Source organism: Hemicordylus capensis, chromosome 6 (assembly GCF_027244095.1).
Source record: "Hemicordylus capensis ecotype Gifberg chromosome 6, rHemCap1.1.pri, whole genome shotgun sequence".
Taxonomy (NCBI): domain Eukaryota; kingdom Metazoa; phylum Chordata; class Lepidosauria; order Squamata; family Cordylidae; genus Hemicordylus; species Hemicordylus capensis.
In genome coordinates, this window is record NC_069662.1 from 80,374,122 (window position 1) to 80,394,170 (window position 20,049).

The 20,049-nt window shown below is 44.1% G+C and overlaps 1 long non-coding RNA gene across 1 annotated transcript in view; it reads left to right on the plus strand.

Annotated features, from left to right (window-relative positions):
• Positions 1–1,040: 1,040 nt before the first annotated feature.
• The window catches only part of LOC128328722 (uncharacterized), a 36,845-nt gene continuing 17,836 nt past the window's right edge, over positions 1,041–20,049 (plus strand). Inside the window, exon 1 of the long non-coding RNA XR_008309367.1 lies at positions 1,041–1,093. This is a non-coding gene — a long non-coding RNA (uncharacterized LOC128328722). The remainder of the gene's footprint in view (positions 1,094–20,049) is intronic.

Here is a 20,049-nt window from a genome sequence, read left to right on the forward strand (position 1 = left end):
GAAACATTCCACATTCTCATACCATGCTGCCAAGTTAGTAGCATGTAAGCACTCCCAGACTGTCACAAGGCCAGGTGGAGACAGCAGGGGGGTTCCTAGCTTGCATCAGAGATGAGAGGGGGGGAGAGGTGAAAGAAGACACCTCCTCCAAAACAAGACCAAGATGAGGAAATGAACATCATGCCCCAGTGAGGTGAGAAAGGTGGTGGCAGGGAGCCCCATGTAGTAGTGCATAACAGGGGTGTGAAACACCTGATGCCCCCTGCACACCTCCTCATGAGGCAGCCGCCTTGCCCTGCCCATGCACACAAGGCAGCAAAATACAGATCTATGGTTCCCAGTTATAGTCCTACATGTTACTTAGCCCGAACCATTGCTCTTAACACCACAGTGACCTCTTTTGGCCACTAGAGACATGAGGAGTTATGTTAATAGGTCTGTGTTGGTCAGTTAGATTCAATTGTTGAAGGCTAGTGCAATTTGTGTACAGGTACGTTGTTCTATGTCTCTCCCTCGCTATGTGATGTTTTAGTTTCTTAATAACCTTGTTTTTTAAACTCAACCTAATGTCTACAGATAATCTCCTGTGCTGAACTTCTTTACCACCAGAGCATACCCTGCTGTGAGAGGATTTTAATGTTTCTCCTCACATCACTCAACACATCACTGATTCCAAGTACCATTTCAGGAGGACTGAAAGATGGCCAGGAAAGCAAAGATATCAGTATGTCACATCTCCAAACAACTTCCACAGGGGTCATGTATAGGAAGTCGTGGTTCTGGTCCTTCCTGAAAGATAGATCTCAGAAGGTGATGCTGAGAGACTGCTGCTCTTCCCCATGGCTTGTGTGCCACAGGGTTCCCACTGGTCTCCATGCTATTTAGCATTTACCTGGAACCATTGTGCTCTTTACAATGACCTCATCTGAGTTGAGAGTGGGAATTGGTGTCATGGCTGCTGATGTCACAAAGGCAATTGTTTTACCTCTAGCTATTGTATTTGCATGCCTAGCAAGAGTGGTGGGCATTTGTGGCCACAGGGATGGATGACAGCTGACTAAAGGGAAGAGATGGAGAAAGGGGCTTCATAGAGGTAAGAATGCAAATAATGACTCCTATGATATTTATATATCACTTTTCAACAAATCTTCTCAAAGCAGTTTGGGAAAACTGCATAGGAAAATAAGCAGCATAGGAAAAATAAATAAAAGATGGTTCCCTGTCCCCAAAGGGCTCACCCTCTAAAAGAAACGTAGACACCAGCAACAGCCACTGGAAAAATATTGAACTGGGGTTGGATAGGGACAGTTGCTCTACCCCTGCTAAATATAAGAGAATCATCACTTTAAAAAGGTGTCTCTTTTCTCAGTTAGCAGGGATGTAAATAAGTCAGTGGCCAGAGGGATAATCTGTTGGGGGAAGCCAGGTGGAAAAGGCTGTGTGGTCAGCTATGGCTAGATCATCATACATATTTTCACCCATCTTATTTGGTAGTTTCCAACAAAATTTAAGAATCTACATTATTTGAGTATAAGATTTCCCCATTGCTTACAGGCCCTCTTCTGAAAGCCTGCAAGTTCTTCAGACACAGTCTGTTGCCTTCCCTGCTTAGGGACATAGGAAGCTCTCATATACCGAGTCAGACCATTGGTTCATTGAGCTCAGTACTGTCTTCACAGACTGGCAGCAGCTTCTCCAAGGTTGCAGGCAGGAATCTCTCTTAGCCCTATCTTGGAGATGCCAGTGGGGGGTGGGGCTTGAAACCTCAGGTGCTCTTCCCAGAGCAGCTCCATCCCCTAAGGGAAATATATTACAGTGCTCACACATCAAGTCTCCCATTCATATGCAACCAGGGTGGACCAGGGTTAGCAAAGGGGGAAATTCATGCTTGCTACCACAAGAGCAGCTCTCCTCCCAAAAGAAAGCTTAGATTTCTGATGATACCTCTCTCATAAAAGCTGGCAAAGTGGTTCAGGAGGAGGAGGAGAGAGACAGATTTGCAGAAGTGTGAAAGTTTAACAGAGGATGTGCTTTCCAGTGGGAAGCAGCAAGCAGATGGAGACTGCTTAACTGTTCGCTGGATCAATATTTGCTCTGTCCAGCTACCTGTCCAAGCCATTGCCCCCTGCCCTGGGTCCCAGACCCATATTTCTATCACAAACACAGGTCTGGAATCTGGTTGGCGGGCAACTTTTGATGTGTGGAGTTGTGGGGAACCTGGTTGGCAAGGGAAAGATTAATCACCCACTGTTCCTCCACTGGAAATTGCTTTCTACCTGCCTGTTTATTGTTATTGTTTGTTAATCTGCTCTGTGACCGCAATAAGCTTACCACTACTACTGCTACTACTACTGCCTGTTTGGCTTTGAAAAGGAGTAGTGGTGGTTAGGCTTTGAACGTGGAAATGGAACATGTAGTTCCAGCCTATGTTAACATGGATACCAACACACAGTAATTGCCAAATTCCAATGTAACAGGAAACCAGAAGTCCCTTCACCTCCAGTTTCCTAACCCACACATCCAAATTGGAGGAAATTGAGTTTGTGGGGGAAAGCAACCTACAGTTTATCTCCCCGAACTCCAATAATAACTTTAGGTTCAGATTGGAGTTTGGGTGTCACGAACTCCATTTCTGTGGCACCAACATTACAACCAAACACTGGCATCCCTAATTCCCCAAGGAACTAGGGATGTGCACGGAACCGGCAGGGGTGCGGGGGCGCAAAGCTGGCAGGGTCAAGCATGTAGGTACATCTGCTGCTTCTGGGTACTTCCGGTAAACTTCACAAAGAAGGCAGCAGGGAGGCACATTACCACCCCGGGGGATGTTTAAGGAATTGAGCGCCAGTGGGGGAAACACGGCGGGCAGGGGAGTGCATCCTCCCCCGCCCTTAAAGCTGCACACACACACCCCGCCGTTGAACTGGTGGAACCAGCCACCATTCAAACTGGTTCGGAGGCTCATAAAGGCCCTCCAAACTGGTTCCGTGCACATCCCTACAAGGAATTGAGTTGAGGGAGGAAGCTCCTCCCTCACTCCAGCTCAATTGGCTGTGCGGACTGCCCCTCTGTCAAGAAGGAAAGTCACACAGCCAGCTCCCTCACCTCTCTGCAGTCTCATTGACTGCAGAGAGGCAGCTCTCCCAAACATCCATATACAGGTGAGAGAGGGGGAAAGAACCGCAGTCCATTGGACCTACATTTCTGCATTACATCTGAACAGAGTCTTATCCTAAGTATATTGACTTGAAGATAAGTGTCACTGAGTTCAATGGAACTTACCCCAAGCCCTGTGCAAAGTAGCCCTGCTTAATGTCAAGGACCAATTTGGAGCTTTCACATGGTCCCCTACAACTCAGCCCATCTTCGCTCATTTCCCCTGCCTCTAAAACCTTACTGGGACTTGCAGGTATAATATCTTCATCTCCCCAAGCATCCAAGCGGGGAGCTCCACATCATAAGGGTTAACAGGTGGTTGAGCTTGCATGTGGACCCAGTTAAAGAAATATTCCAGCAATAGAAGTTCTTCACCAACAATGACCAGTTGGGGGGGAGGTTCTTCCCTCTCCCCTGTGTCCATGCTTCTGTTCTGGTGCAGTCCTTTGGAGGGAGCTCTACACCCTGTAGTTTCTTCAACCAGGTATGTAGTGCTTACCCCTTCTTATTGACTTAATCATGCTGCAGGGTCCCTATACATCTGCTTTTATTTCTTTATTTATTATTCATTTGATTTCATCCTCCTCTCAGGGATTCCACTCCTCTAAGGCAGGCTCCCCAACCTTCTGTGAACTTCCAGATCTCTGCTTGCAGACCGCAATCCCTGCAGACAATCTTGCCTGCAGCCCTGGGTGGCTGCCCACACGACTTCTGGCTCCATCACAGAGCTGGTGGGGGCTGCAGGAATTGGGGGCTGTGCAGCCCATGAAAGTTCCAGGATGCCCCATGCAAGTGCATGGGGCATTCTGGAGAGACTGATGAGGCTGGAAGGCTGGCTGCAGACTCTCGGTCGGGGGTCCACTCGTGTGTCGCCATGCGTGGCAGCACATGAGCAAAAAAATGAGGTTAACCGAGCACTTGCTCTGTTAACCTCATTTAAGGAGAGGGGGGAATTAGGTGGGCTAGCTGCCTCACAGGCAAGCCCAGTGGTTCCCACGATCAGTAGAAATCAGGCTAGGTCCTCTTAGCCCACTTTCAACTGATCGTGGGAATAGCTTAATTATCTTCTTCTTTACTGCCCTTCCTTTCCAAAGTTAGTAGGTAGGCTCGTTGCCCTACCTTGGCCAGATGTGCTTGATGAGTCTGGAAGGCAGCTGTTCTTTCTTTTTGCTTAGTCATCCATATGCCAGTTGCTTCCAGCGAGAGATCTACCTCACAGCAAGTGACAGGAGACAAGCCTCTTCTTCTCTTTCTTCACTTTTGTGGTGAGGGAACAAGCAATCATCTTCCATAGTTTTACTTTTAATAAGACTCCCTTTTTACTTTTCCCATGGAGTGCAAGAAATGGTGTGGGAGCTCCTGGATTGTGTATTATTGGGTAGCAGCCATGCAACAGAAAATCCCAGAAAACACCTGCACCATATCCTGGACTCTGGCAAATTGTCAAAAAGAGCAGCAGGAACAACAATAATAAATATTTTGGACAATAAATTTGTTTGGGATTTGAAAAGTTGATAAATTTAGCACTGACTCATCGTGCCACAGCAAGCACTACACACTAAGAGGACCGGGTCTCATGATCAGTGAGACCCAGTTTTGTCTGGTGAGCGAGAAGAGCAGGCTAAGCCCACTCTCTCCGCAGATGAGCGGGCAGGGAGCCCTGGGCGGCCGGATCGGCCACCCACACAATGGCCAGCTCTGAGACGGATCCGGCAGGGGGCGGGGGTGGGGGGAGCGGGGGCCGCATGGCCCCTGCAAGCCTCAGTATGCCCTGCGCGAGTGCGCAGGGCATACCGGGGAGACCCCCGAGCCAGGAGGCTGCTTTTAAGCCTCCCGGCTGGGGGGCTACTCGTGAGTAGGCATGCCACGGCTACTCACGACCGCAAAAATCAGGTTTGCAGGAGTGCTCACTCCACAAACTTGCTTTTATGCCAGGGGTTCTTGAGCGGGTTAGCCACTCCAGAACCACTGGGCTCGGCTCCGAGCCCGGTGGTTCTGACGACCAACAAAAATCAGGCTAGCCTCTGCTAGCCCGATTTTTGTTGGTCGTGAGAATAGCCCCAGTGTGTTTTAACTATCTGTTTGCTGGATAACTTGTGTTAAGGTCTGTCTCCTGACAGTAGGAATGCTTAAATCTAATTAATGGGTTTAAACACACAATTAAATTGAGATTTCAGTGGGGTTCTCTTACACATCATCTTTTTTGCTACTTCGGCGGTTCTAGCTTCCTGGATTCTAGGAATAGTCACTTGGTGAAGTGTTGAAAATTCAGTTAGATATTTCTGCTTCCCACAAATAATAATTCCCAAGATTCCCTGGGAATTGAGAATTGGTCTTAAACCAGTTTAAAGTCTGTAGTGTGAATATTTGCCTTTAGTGTTTTGACAGTAACAGTTATCCCAATCAGGTCTTCATTCATTAGACTTCTTTTCAGGAATTATTTCAGAATGATCTCCTTCACACGATTTAGCAGTATTGCATTTCATCCTCTCTCAGCATGAAGTTTCCTGTGATTTTTTCACATTTCCATCTGGCCTTTAGTTTTGTGGGAAAACAGAAGTAAATCCTGCCTGTGTGAACTCAGACCACACAAACTGAAAGCATGGTAACAGAATAAAACTCCGGGCAAAGACTTGTTCAATTAAATATTTTGCTATTCTACTTGGACTTTTTTTTTTTAAGCCATCAAAACCCCTATCTTCTGCTTCCCCTAACACTCTTCAAAAAGCCCTGTTGCTTCTGAGAATAGCATCTGTTTTTACCCAAGATGGAAGAATGGGCCATGTTCCAAAAGGAGATGTCAGTGAGAACGATTGAATTGGTATATTCTCTGTGATGGAGACAAACTGCAAGTATTGTGACTTAAAAGCAGAAGCTTTGCAATGTTTGGAGCTACGAGCCATAACTTCAGCTGTTATTAATCGGCATAATTCTGTGGATTTCAAAGGAGCTATGTCCATTAACACCAGTGGAGGATGGAGCCTTTGAAGTTTTCCTAATGCAGTGCCCAAGCTTCATTTATTTAGTTCTCCATGTGCATCAAGTTGCATCAGAACACTGCTTTGGGGAACTGACTTTTTCCCCCCTTGGCAATCTGCTTAAAGCATAAAATGCCTTTGAAAACACTTACTCTACTGGATATTAAACATTTAAGTAATTCGATTAAATATATATTAATCACGAGATCTAAAGAGCTCCTTTCTGGTGGGATTTTTAACACTTTTCCCCCCCTTTGAACGGCAGACTCTACTTATCTGTCATAGTTCAAAAGCAGCTTGCAGGATTTGCTCCTTCTGCTTTGGGAAGGAGTCACCATTATAATGGCTGTTGTTTCAGGACCTTCCACCACCACCAGTGCTGCTGCTCTGGGAATTGCCACCACTATTGCAGGAGCCAAAGCAGTTGGCAAACTTTTCATAATTGGAGACAACTTATCTAAAGAGTATGTCAGACAATGAGGTATCATAACAGAAACAATGTAATGATTATCATGTGGGTCAAGATAACAAATCATGGCTCTATTGTTACAGACCAGGCCTGATTGGTATACCAAATATGCTCATTAGCTAGTATACAAAATTAGGTCTGGCTTCAAGTTCTTTTATATGGTGACTGTGTATGATCTGGGCGCAAGGAAGAAAGGAGATCAAACCACTCCTGAAAGAGTTCAATGGGCTTTATTGAGTATAAAGACGGACAACATAATCTAGCAAAGCAGAAAGCAGAACACTCTATCAATATTGCTAACAGTGTTTAAACAGAACTTCCTAGCCAGTACCAATATTCAACCCGTGTGCCTAACTAACATATGTGTGTGCATTAAATCTTCCTAGATTCTAATACATTTCAGATACAGGCAGAAAAGACGGGGGGGGGGGGGAAGGCTGAGGGCTGGCATGGTTTTGGGGAGATTAGTAGAGGGAAAGAAGGGGAGGAAGGAGAAGGGAGCAGGGAAAGGATGAAGGTGATTCCAAGGCTTGTAAAGGAGCAGCATATTTACCCAGGACCAGAGGCTTGAAAGCAGAGAATCACTTCTGCTGAAGGGGTGAGGTGCTTGGCGGAGACAGGAGTTGTTGCAGTGCTCAGATCACGGCTGATAGCCGGAGCATCATGGCTGGGGAGTCTTGACTTTCTCACTGCGCAGTAGAAGTCACAGACAGTCTCTGACCATGGCAGAGTTCCTGCTTTGCCCCGCGGCTTAGCAGCAAAACCCTGGGATTCTCGTGAGCAGCTTTTGCTGTAGCAAAAGATTGCTGAACTCTCTGTCTAAAGCCTCATTCTTTATAGTGTTTTTCTCTTTGATCCTTGAATAGAATCTATTCAAAATCTCCTCTTTTCCTGGGTGTCCAAAAAGGTGACAACTTGCTGCTACCTTCTGAACAAAATATTAATTATTCAGGATATTGGCCAGTCCAGAGAGATCTCTGAATCTCATCTTCTGTAAACTCTGTGCTGAGAAGGGAGGGGTGGGAAAATCTGCAAATTGCATTTCCCCCCAATAGGTGTTTAAATTCAGAGTTAGTAAGGGAATTGATCCTATTTGGTGTGAGACAGTCATTCCATTATTTCTTGTATATCTCTCATCTAGTGTGTAATTATATTTAAAGTAACATATATGTGCATGAGACATTCAATACATTTGTAGCATTAGTGAGGTGTGATTAAAATCTACAGACGGATCTCTGTATGCATTTGGCTATGTTGAACTTCCATGGAGAACAATACAGTTAATCACTGACAAGGATTTAACACTAACAGGAAGGGGGGGGATCAGCCCCCTGGCTCCTTCCACAGACACTTGGTAGTCAGTGGTATTAGCATATGGATTACAGAATTCAGCATTCAGACCTGGCTCCATTGTGTTTCCTTGCATATCCATTTTAACAACACAATGCTGGATCACCTCCTGCTCCAGAGCAGGGGGAGCACCAAGAGGCCTATAAGTACACTATACTTCTGAGTTGGTACCTCTCTGGTTCTGATATGTTATAGACCGTTCATAACACTATGTAATATCATATGACTTCAGTGTTGATTGCAAGAGCTAGTTTTTTCCTTTTAAAAAATGAATACATTTCCCCAACCTTTTAAGAGGGAAGTGAAAATGCTGGAAATAGACCCTGATTTTCACAAACACAGCCTTGGCTGACCCCTGTCACCCAAATTCTGTACTTCAATATAATTTGTGAGAAATGTTTTTTAAAAAATGAATTAGTTGACAAGCTGTTAAGTCGGAGCATGAAAGGCTTTCCCCAGCAATTGAGCAACATGTTTGCTGGATACAAATTACTACAAATTGCTTATTCTATGCTGAGTATGCCTTCCCAAGTGTCACACTAGAATGCTTCTATCCTTCCTAATAAAGGTAAAATGTGCCGCCAAGTCAATTTCAAATCCTGGTGCCCACAGAACCCTGTGTTTCTCTTTGGTAGTATACAGAAGGGGTTTACCATTGCCTCCTCCTGTGCAGTATGAGATGATGCCTTTCAGCATCTTCCTATATCGCTGCTGCCCGATATAATACCAGCAGGAATTCAAACTAGCAATCTTCTGCTTGTTAGTCAAGCATTTCCCCACTAAACCACTTAAGGTGGGGAGGGCCCATAGTAGTATCTTATCTTATCTTATCTTATCTTATCTTATCTTATCTTATCTTATCTTATCTTATCTTATCTTATCTTATCTTGTTTATTTTAACCCTAACTCTAACCAGCAGAAATCCGCAATTTGAGCTCATTACTGGCCTTCAGGAGACCCCATAAAAGCTATCTGTTTGGCCTGGCCTTCCAGGGTTTTTAAACTGTTGTTAATGTCCGGCCTGGTTCTCCAGGTTTTTTTAAATATTTAAATGTTTTAACTGTTAATTGGTTTTATGCTGTTTTCATAGTTTTGATTTTAATTGTTTGTTTTTATTTTGATGTAAACCACCCTGTGCCATTTTTGGAAGGGCAGTATATAAATTGAATGAATGAATGAATGAATGAATGAATTTGTACACTGCCCCAAACTTTTATCTCTGGGCAATTTACAGTGACATAAAACAGGTTAAAAATAGGTTTTTAAGAAATGATTTGATTCACACCATGCTGTCTTGTCTTCTGATCATGTCCTTTCCCTCAGAAAACTGATGCTTTATATGTAAGTCATATGAAGCATGATGTATAAGGCATAGCTCTCAATGGGGTGGTTAACCTGTGTCTAAGTGATAACCCTGCATGACTGCTGCTTTTCCACACAAAACCTAGCCATTCACCCAGGCTTGTCTTGGACATGGCCTGTTTGCCTCAGCTTCATATGAATAAGGCACAAGGAGTATGGGGCTCTCTGGTTGGCTGCTGGGTGTTGGAGGGTTAGGACAGAGCAGGGAAATCTGCTCCCGCTCTCTACCCCAGCAGTCCAAATTTCGAGAAGCTACTGAGTGCATCTCCATTGGGGCTTTCCCTCTGAATCAGCTGGCTGCAGCGTGCCATGCGAGCAGCATTTTGTCGAGTGGCAGCACAGTTCTGTCCAGTGGTTTGGCCGGAGCATTCCTTGGCAGTCTTCTCTTCTGGCTAAAGACCCCATTGGTGCTTTTCTCTTCTTGCTTTTGTGGGGTGGCATTTGGGGAGTGGATCTGTCTGCAGGCCCCTGTGTTGCCTGCCCCTTGCGGAGGAGGCCCAGCAGGGTCCCCCCACCGCACTGAAAGTCTAGCTGATTGAAGGATCTGGGTGTAGGCTTGCTTGCATTGGTGGGCCCGCACTCTTCCCTTGCTGGGCGTGTCCCTCTAAGGTTGTTGGCGGCCCCTTTTGGCTCTCCATCCCCACCTTCTTGCCATTACTGGGTGCTTTTGATTACATAAGATTTTGGTGAGGTAGGGCCGGTCTTGTGGAGGCAAGCATGATATTTCCCCTTTGCTAAACAGGGCCTGCCCTGATTTGCATTTGTGTTGGAGGCTGTGCTATGAGTCCCACAGCACACACCCTCACACCTGAAGGGGAGTGCTGTTGGTTTGGCTGCAGCCCTATTGGGCTCTTTTGGGTAGAGTTTATTGGGTTTGGTGGGCTTCACACACTGTGTGCCCTCATTTATTACAAAAGGGGGGGGTACACTGCAATCAGGTGTTGTTTGGTCAGGTTCCATACTCTTTTGCTGTTGTTTGGGTGTTCTGTCAGTTTGTGCCTGGCTCGGGCCTGAGTTCTCTCCTGTGTTTACTGCGATGCCCCCTAAGAATGGGGAAAAGGCGGGGCTGGCCCATTAGGCCTACCTATCCCCCAACCTGTCTGTTGTCCAATGAGGAGGAGGACATGGGGACTATTAAGGCGCTCATACCTCAAGTTTGAGGCTTTGGAAAAGTCCAAGAAAGCTGCCCCTACTGACCCTGATGTGGAAAGCCTTTCTCGAGTGTCTGACAAGACTGGGAAGGCAAAACTGGTGCAGGCTTTGTCTGACAGATTGGCAAAGCTTGAGGCTGAGAGTACTCCACAACGTACTCTGGAGGTTGACCTCGTTCAAGATACAGTAAAGGCAGCTCTCTGCCAACTCAACTATCGCCTGGTGATGACATGCATGGAGATGAGAGTACTGGCAGCATGTGGCCATGGTCATTTGCACAGTATGGCTTTTACCCACTGGCCCAGGGCTCGGGGTTTTGGTCAATCAAGCTTTCTCCCTGGCTCTCAAGGTTGGCGCACAGCTTCTGTAGGTCAGCAATGTCTACCCTATTAGACCTGTAGACAGGAGTGGCAGGATAGCCATCTGCCCGGACATGCCTCATGTCTCTCCATGCCCACAGGCACTGTGACCTCCTTGGTGACTCCTCATTCATCAGAACACTACCCTAATGGGGTGTTTTCTCTGCCATTGGATAGGGATGTGCAAACTGGTTTGATGTCAAGCTGGTTTGACATTGAACCAGTTTGGTTTGACAGTTCAGGGCTGAACTGAACCACCCCATGTTCAGTCCAACCCCAGAACAACACACACACACACACACACCGTGGCCATTCAGGGGGGTTCACAAACTTTTTTTTAATTCACTTACCCCCTCTGGAGGGCTTCTCCAAGGCTGCATGGGGATCCATGGAGGTTCCCCCTCCCCCTGCCACCCTCCGTTACGCAGTAAATCATCCCAGTGTGGGCCTCTACGTGACCTGGGTGATGACCAATATCTTATTTTCTCACTCAGAATAGTTCAGGAGTGATGGAGTTCATCTGTCTCTGAGGGGGTCAATTATGTTTTTGGTTGACCTTCAAAGGGTATTGGCTGTATTTTTGTAGGGTGGTTGGGTGGTCAGAGGGCCAAGCTAGGCTTACTCTCTGCTGTGGCAAGTACAGTGTGGATTTGGGCTTTAAGTTTATTGGTGAGCACCTTAAGGTATGTATTTGATGTTAAGAAGATTCTTTGTCAGTCTCTAGATGTTGTACGGCTCAGAAAGTGCTGGTCAAGAGTTCTTCTAATCTGCTGAAACATCACCAGTTCAAAATATTGTATGGTAGGGATGTGCACAAATTGATTTTTTAAAATTCAATTTGTACCCAAACGGAATCACCCCCAATTTGTTTTGGGTCCAAATCTGCCCCCCAAATCACCCCAGATTCTATTTGTACCTGCATTTTCCAAATCTGAATCAATTCAGGGCAAAAAAGGGTTCTGGGGGCAAAAGAGTGGGGTGGATGGTAGTGCCCAATGGGTGGAAGCTACCACCTAAATTTCAAAGAAATTGGGCAAAGGGTTGATTTTAAGCTTTTCCCAATTTCTTTAAAATTTGGGTAGTAGCTTCCAACCCACTTTGGCCACAAAATGGAGGTCCAAATCTCTGAATTTTTCGGGTCCAAATCTGGGTGATTTGTTTTGTACCTGAATCTGGGTAATTGAGCACAGGGGTGATTTGTTATGTCTACAAATCAGCTAGAGTTGGGTAGAAACCATTTTGTACCCAAAGCGATTCACACATCCCTACTGTATGGTTGGGGCTGATGATGGGGAGGCAGTTACCTGACCTTAGGTCAGCTAAGAAGGACAGCATCAGTTTTAGACACGATGCTGCCTGGAGCCAAGATGTGTTTGCCTTTTTGCATCACAGTCTTTAGGGACTGCACTAAAGAGGGTGAAGAGCCAATGTTGAATCTTATCTCAATCAATAAAGTTGTGGCCATTTATACACAAACTATGGTGTCTCGTGTCCTTATTGTCTGGGTGCAAAACTCCCTCCATATATGAAACAAGCATTCTTGCATGAGCATTATGGGGTGGAAAGGGTATTGCATTTAGTTCACATTTAGTGGTTGGCTCCTTCACTGAGAAAAACAGCCTTCAGCTCCAAGCCAACACAGGGTTCAGAATGTCCCAAACCCATCAATTTCAAGAACACAAGAGGCCAAAGGCTGTTTATTCATTTAATCTTAAACTATCCATAGAAATAAACAGAAGAAATTATTTGCTTTAAAAACACTATTCAAGTATGTGTGGTAATTAATAAAATTACTCTCCTGTCTTTTAAAAAAGGGGGGGTGGGGTTTACAGATAAGAACAGCACGATTCCGTCACTGCTGGGATACAGAACAAGATTAAAAGAAGCCATACTCATTGTATATTGTACTGATGTCATATATAAGTATTGATGTCATATATAAACTTTTGTAAGGCGAAACCATGTTCAGTTGACCTAGTCCTAGTACTGTGTGACCAGCCACAATTCAAATAGTTGTAAAGCACTCTATAAATATAAATAATGAGACACATTATATAAAATGTTAATTAAAATGATATTCTCAAAAGTGAAATGTTGCAGCCCAGCTCCAGACCTCCAAAAGTCACTTCATCTCAATGGGAGGACTTTTGACCCCTGAATACAGAGGCGTATCTAGGGAAAATAGTGCCTAGGGCAAGCCCTGAAATTGCACCCCCTGCCCACACATCTGACACCCATCTTTCAGATAACTTTACCATAATATCAGCTCAAAAATACAAGTCAAGCTCATGAATCTTTTAATATTTCAAAAACTATTTAGCAGTGGACGTAGCCAGACTAAAAAATGCTGGAAAACTACAAATTTCAGTATGGGGCTCATGAAATACCCAAATACTATGTGGAGGTGTACTTGGAAAACTAAACAGAAGTGCCTGTCTAATTCTCTACTATGCATTGTAGCATCACTATTACATAAGTTTTAAAAATAATTGGAGAATTTGACTTTTCCCAGATACTCTGAAAATAATTAAAGGCTATGCAGAGTAAACTGTGTCACTGCTTGGAATATATTCTAGTCTTTCAGAAAGACAGTTAAAATGAGAGAAAGAGAGCAAGAAACTCCCAGTGGGCCTTAATACTAAGGATTTCACACTGATTCAAAGACGAACTCACCATTAATAGCCATATTATTAAGACATCACATTTAACTCACTTATCATAAGAAGCAAAGTAAGAGCAAATGATACAATGCTAGCTCATAAGCGTCAGCTCAGTATTCACAAGCCCTGATTCTCTGTACATAGTGCCAAACTGAATATGTGTACAGTGATTTATATTATATTATATTTTTAAAAAAATGTATCTATAGCCCCTTCGGGGGGCTTCCTAAAGGCCATGGGGGGTCAGCAAAGGTTCCCCCTCCCTCCACTGCCCTCTAGGGCCCCGCAGGGACCATTTGAGCATGTGCGGTGGCCATTTTAAAAAATAATTTTTAAAAAAATTGCCACTGAAAACAAAATGGCTGCCGTGCATGCTCAAATGGCTTCTGCGAGGCCTGGCATGGTCTAGGGCTTCAAAGAGGCCATTTGAGCTTACGCAGTGGCCATTTTGTTTTCAGAGGCCATTTAAAAAAATTTAATTTAAAAAATGGCGTCCCCTTCAAGTGGTGCCCGGGGCATGTGCCCTGCCTGCCCAACCCTAGATATGTCCCTGCCTGAATATACTGGGCATATTGTAACATGGGGAGTGTCAGGAACCCACCCTGATGCCTCCCAAGTCCAGGGATGTCAGGGGGAAAGGGGTGGCCTAGAGCGGAGTGTGGTGGGTGGTAGTTCCCAAGGGGGGCAAGGAAGCTACCAGAATTATTTGAAAGGAATTGGGCAAAGGGCTGGTTTTTAAGTGATTTTTGAAGTTTACGCATCTTTATGGTTTTTCTCCATAATGAAGAATGGAGGTTTCAGCGCCCCTTTCCGCCTGACGTTAAGCTATACATTTGCTGGAATCCTCATTATTCCCTATGGGGAATTCAAAAATATTTTAAAAATTCACCAATAATCAGAGAAGTGTCCGATTGCCTACCACCTACCCCACTTTTGTGCCCCTAGGTGCTCCACAATAGAGGATAATGGGCTGGTTTGAATCCCATTATACCCTATGAGAAAAATAATTAAAAATATTTCAAAAATTTATTAAAAATAGTAGGTGTGTCCAATTGCTTAAAGGTTTGGGTGGTAGTTGGCACCCATGCATGCTCCACAATAGGGGATAATGGGCTGGTTCAATACCCATTATACCCTATGAGAAAAAATATAAAAATATTCAAAAATTCATTAAAAATCATATAAGTGTCTGATTGCTTTGGGTGGTGGGGGGTAGGTACCCATGGCTGCCAACTACCACCCCACCCACTTTTAAAGCTTTGAACCAATTTGAATTGAACCCCCCCCAGTTTGGTTCAAATTCGAACCTGCAGCTCAAACCTGATAGCTGGTTCAGTTCAAATTCAAACCATCGAACTGAACTGGTTTGAATTCAAACCAGTTCGAATTCAAACTGGTTTGCACATCCCTATTTTACATGCTAGGAAAATAATGCTAAGGATCATCCAACACAGATTAGAGCCTTACTTGGAAAGGGAAATGCTGGATGTTCAAGCTGGTTTCAGAAAAGGCCGACGAACAAGAGACATCATTGCTGATGCACGCTGGATAATTGAGAAAGCCAATGAATACCAGAAAGAAGTCAATATGTGCTTTATTGACTACAGAAAAGCCTTCAATTGCATTGACCATGCCAAGTTGTGGAATATCCTTAGGAAAATGGGCATCCCAGAACATCCCATTGTTCTCATGAGAAACCTATACACAGGACAGGAAGCCACAGTCCAGAAGGAACATGGTGAAACTGGTTCTAGATTGGCAAAGCAGTAAGACAAGGCGGTATACTTTCTCCCTCTTTATTCAATTTATATAGTGAACATATACTAAGAGAAGCTAGATTGTTAGGATATGAGCGTGGTTTTAAAGCTGGAGAAAGAAACATCAATAACCTGCACTACGCTGATGACACCACTCTGATAGCTGAGAATGCAGATGATCTGCAAGCTCTAGTAATGAAAGTCAAGGAGCACAGTGAAAAAAATGGACTACAACTAAATGTAAAGAAGGCTAAACTAATGACAATGGGTACAGCAACCAGTCTCAGAACTGAAAATGAATACATTGAAGTGGTGGATAGCTTCTGCCTTTTAGGATCAAACGTCAACTGTAAAGGATCCAGCAGTCAAGAAATACGCCACAGACTAGCACTTGGTAGGGTTGCAATGAAGGCCTTGGAAAGGATATTTAAATATTATGATGTGTCTACACCTACAAAGATTAGAATCATTTGCACAATGGTTTTTCCCATGACACTCTATGTATGCGAAAGCTGAAGAAGCAAGATAAAAAAGGCATTGATGCTTTTGAACTTTGGTGCTGGAGAAGACTTTTGAGGATTCCATGGACAGTCAGGAAAATAAACAAATGGATCATAGAACAGATCAATCCAGAATTTTCACTCGAGGCACAAATGACCAGGCTCAAACTATCTTACTTCGGACACATTATGTGAAGACCCAGCTCCCTTGAGATGTCCATAATGCTGGGAAAAGTTGAACAAAAGAGAAGAAGAGGACGACCAGCAGCAAGGTGGATGAACTCAATGATGACAGCAATGAATGCACCACTGAGAGACTGTAAAGGCCAAGTTGAAGACAGATCATCCTGTAGAGAATCTATCTATGTGGTTACTAAGAGTTGACACTGACTTGACAGCACTTATCAATCAATCAATCAATCAATCAATCAATCAATCATTCAATTTCATGCATTTAGAAATGGGAAGGCTTGTAGGCACTTACAGTAAAACTAAAATCACTGAACTGCTCCATCCTCATTAGGGGTGTGCAATTCGGGTTTTTGGTGATTCGGTTCAGGACCTGAACCGAATCACCCCCGTTCTGTTCTGTGCCCGAATCTGGGCTACCCGAATAACCCCTGATTCGGTTCGGATAAGGATTAAATCCGAATCTGAATCTGAATTGATTCAGGTATGAAAAACGGGTCCTGGGGCAAAATATTGGGGTGGGGTGGTAGTGCCCAATGGTTGGAGGCTACCACCCAAATTTCAGGGGGATTGGGCAAAGGGCTGATTTTGGGGGAATTTTTGAAGTTTTAGTGTCTTTGGGGCAGTTCGGGGGCATAGAGTGGGATCTGGGCAAAAAGAGTGGGGTGGGGTGGTAGTGACTAATGGGTGGAGGCGACCACCCCAATTTCAGAGTGATTGGGCAGAGGGCTGATTTTGGGGGAATTGTTGAAGTTTACGCATCTTTAAGGTTTTTCCCCATAGAGAAGCATTGAGGTGTCAGCGAATGTATAGCTTCACGCGGGAGGCAAAGGGGTGGCCTAGAGAAGTGTGGGGTTGGTGGTCGTGCCAGGTAGGGTCAAGGAAGCTACCTGAATTTTTTCAAAGGATTTGGGCAGAGGGCTGCTTTTTGGGGAATTGTTAAAGTTTACGCGTCTTAAAGGTTTTTCCTCATAGGGTATGCATGGAGCTTTCAGCAGCCCCATAAGTGCACTTGGGGGGTGCTGGGGTGGCCCAGAGCGAGTGGTAGTGTAGTGCAAATAGGGTGCCAACTACCCCCATGGGTTTCTAACCCATGGGGTACAGGGTTCTGTTGTTTCAGAGGTATTCTGAGTGTGGATTCTATGATAGCTAATGAGATTTTCAATGGAACACCATGAATCCACTCTAATTTGCTATCATAGAATCCACACTCAGAATACCTCTGAAACAACAGCACCCTGTACCCCATAGGCTAGCAACCCATGCGGGTGGTTGGCACCCTATGTGCACTACACTACCACTCGCTCTGGGCCACCCCAGCACCTCCCAAGTGCACTCATGGGGCTGCTGACACCTCAATGCTTCTCTATGGGGAAAAACCTTAAAGACGCGTAAACTTTAACAATTCCCCAAAAATCAGCCCTCTGCCCAAATCCTTTGAAAAAATTCAGGTAGCTTCCTTGACCCTACCTGGCAATACCACCAACCCCACACTGCTTTAGGACACCCCTTTGCCCCCCATGTGAAGCTATACATTTGCTGACACCTCAATGCTTCTCTATGGCTATAGAGCTCTGGCTATAGAGCGGTATATAAATGTAAGTGCTATTGCTATTGCTATTGCTATGGGGGGAAACCTTAAAGACGCATAAACTTCAACAATTCCCCAAAAATCAGCCCTCTGCCCAATCACTCTGAAATTGGGGTGGTAGCCTCCACCCATTAGACACTACCACCCAACCCCATTCTTTTTGCCCAGATCCCACGCTATGCCCCCGAACTGCCCCAAAGACACCAAAACTTCAAAAATTCCCCCAAAATCAGCCCTTTGCCCAATTCCCCTGAAATTTGGGTGGTAGCCTCCATCCATTGGGCACTACCAACCCACCCCACTATTTTGCCCCTGGTACCCAAAATTCGAGCTGACGTCACATCAGACCTTTTTGCATTCAAATCAATGGAGGCAAAAAGGCAGGAAATTCAAAGAGACGTCAGCCCGAATCACCCGAATTTTTCGGGCCCGAATCAGTGGTTATTCAGCTCGGGCCCCAAAAATATCAGGGTACATCAGGGGTGATTCGGTTCGGACCCGAATCACCCGAAATTGCTCGTTTCGGGCACAGATCATTCTGTGCCTGAAATTTTTTGCACATCCCTAATCCTCATGAACCACATTATGAAGGAACAGAGTCAGACTACACATGTCAAGGAGATCCCAATGCTTTTATTAAAGAAAGGCAGCTGTGCGTGGCTGCAATTGGGAGCAAAAGTACAGTATGGGTGTGAGCTGCAGTGCCAGATTTAGGCACACATGACTCTGTGGTCACCAGGAGTCGACACCAACTCAATGGCACAATTTTACCTTTATCTGGATACCAAAATAAATAAATAAATTCAAGTTGTACATAACTGATTGAAAAATAAAGGAGAAAGGGGAGAAAGTCTCTAAAACAGACATTATCATTCTGGTAAGACAAAAAATACACTTATACGGTTACACAGTTGTTTATGATATTGAGTTTACAAATATGTGCAGAAATAATTGTAAATTATTTCAAAATTTTATTAGACCAAGGCTCAATCTAGAATGAAACCCACCTGTATATTTTGTGCTGAACTTATATGTTAATTCCCTAGTTGACAAATTGAAGGGGCAGGATTTTTACATACACACACCTCATATAATTGCAAATTAATTTGTAAATGCTCTTCTATATGCGGTTGACGTAGCAAAATGTTCCCAGATGCCAATTGGACTGAAAAGTACTCTGAGAGTATTATCCCGATGGGGCTCAGAGGACTTACCAAAAATAACCAGTCTTTGCTAAAAGACCAAAAAAAAAAACCCAAACCCACACAAACAGAGAATGAATGGAGCTTACAGCAAGTTGGGGTTTTTTAAAGTACTTAGAGGTAGTCTTCCACTCCTCTGGGAAATGGAATGCTCAAGTGAATATGTAACTTGGATTGCCCAAAGAAGTGCTGCCACAATTTCTTGGGGGTTTTCTTTTTCAAACAAAGGGAGGTAAATATATCTCTGCAGCAATTAGGCTTTATGAAACAATGGTAGTGGCACAGCTTTTTAAAGGTACACAGCTTGATTCTTATTCAAATGTTCCCCCTTAGGTGTTATGACTAAATTTTTAAGAATGATTTTTCAAGTGGCAAAATATGTGCCGAGTGTAGTTTTAAAATTGGAAGCTGGACTATTGAAGATAGAAGCTAAAATCTGATTATTTATTATAAATTATTGCTTAAAACCTAGGTGTCTATCAATTGGGCTAGCCTCCCTGACACTGGAAGATTCCTTTAAGTCAACTTGGTATCAACAAATGGAGACAAGGCTTCTACAGTATGGGTTCTCTTCAGAGATGTTACTCTCCTTGGGTTACAATCAGGCCAGACAGGTTTTGAGACATGTTCTAGATATTGAGCATCAAAGGGATATAAGTTTATTCACTGATTGATTGATTGATTAAGTGCCGTCAGGTTGGTATCGACTCAGTGACCACATAGATAGATTTTCTTCGGGATGATCTGTCTTCAGCTTGGCCTTTTTGGTCTCTCAGTAGTGCATTCATTTATGTCGTAATCGAGTCCCTCCACCTTGCTGCTAGTCATCCTCTTCTTCCCTTTCCTTTAACATTTCCCAGCATTATGGTATTCTCAAGGGAGATGGATTTTCGCATAATGTGTCCAAAGTATGATAGTTTGAGCCTGGTCATTTGTGCTTCAAGTGAAAATTCTGGATTATTACCCAAATCTATTAATTTGGAAAGACGGAAATGTGGTTTAAATCGAGCAGAATATCCCTTTATGTTAAAGGTTCCTAGCCATAGAAGGACTTTTACTCTGGTATGATGTAACGCATTACCATCTACAGTGCTATTTGGGAAATTTCTGAAAATACCATATGAACAAAGAATTTGTCCCTGTGGCTTGCATGAAATTGAGACAACTGAGCACATATTATTAAACTGCAAATTACACCAAAAGAATCAGAGTTTCTTTTATAACTCTTTTGTTGTTCTATTTTCCAGGGCGTTTAGAATTGTTTCATGTAAAGTATTTATTGGTGAACCAAAAACCAAATATAATGTTTGCAGTTTCTAAATTT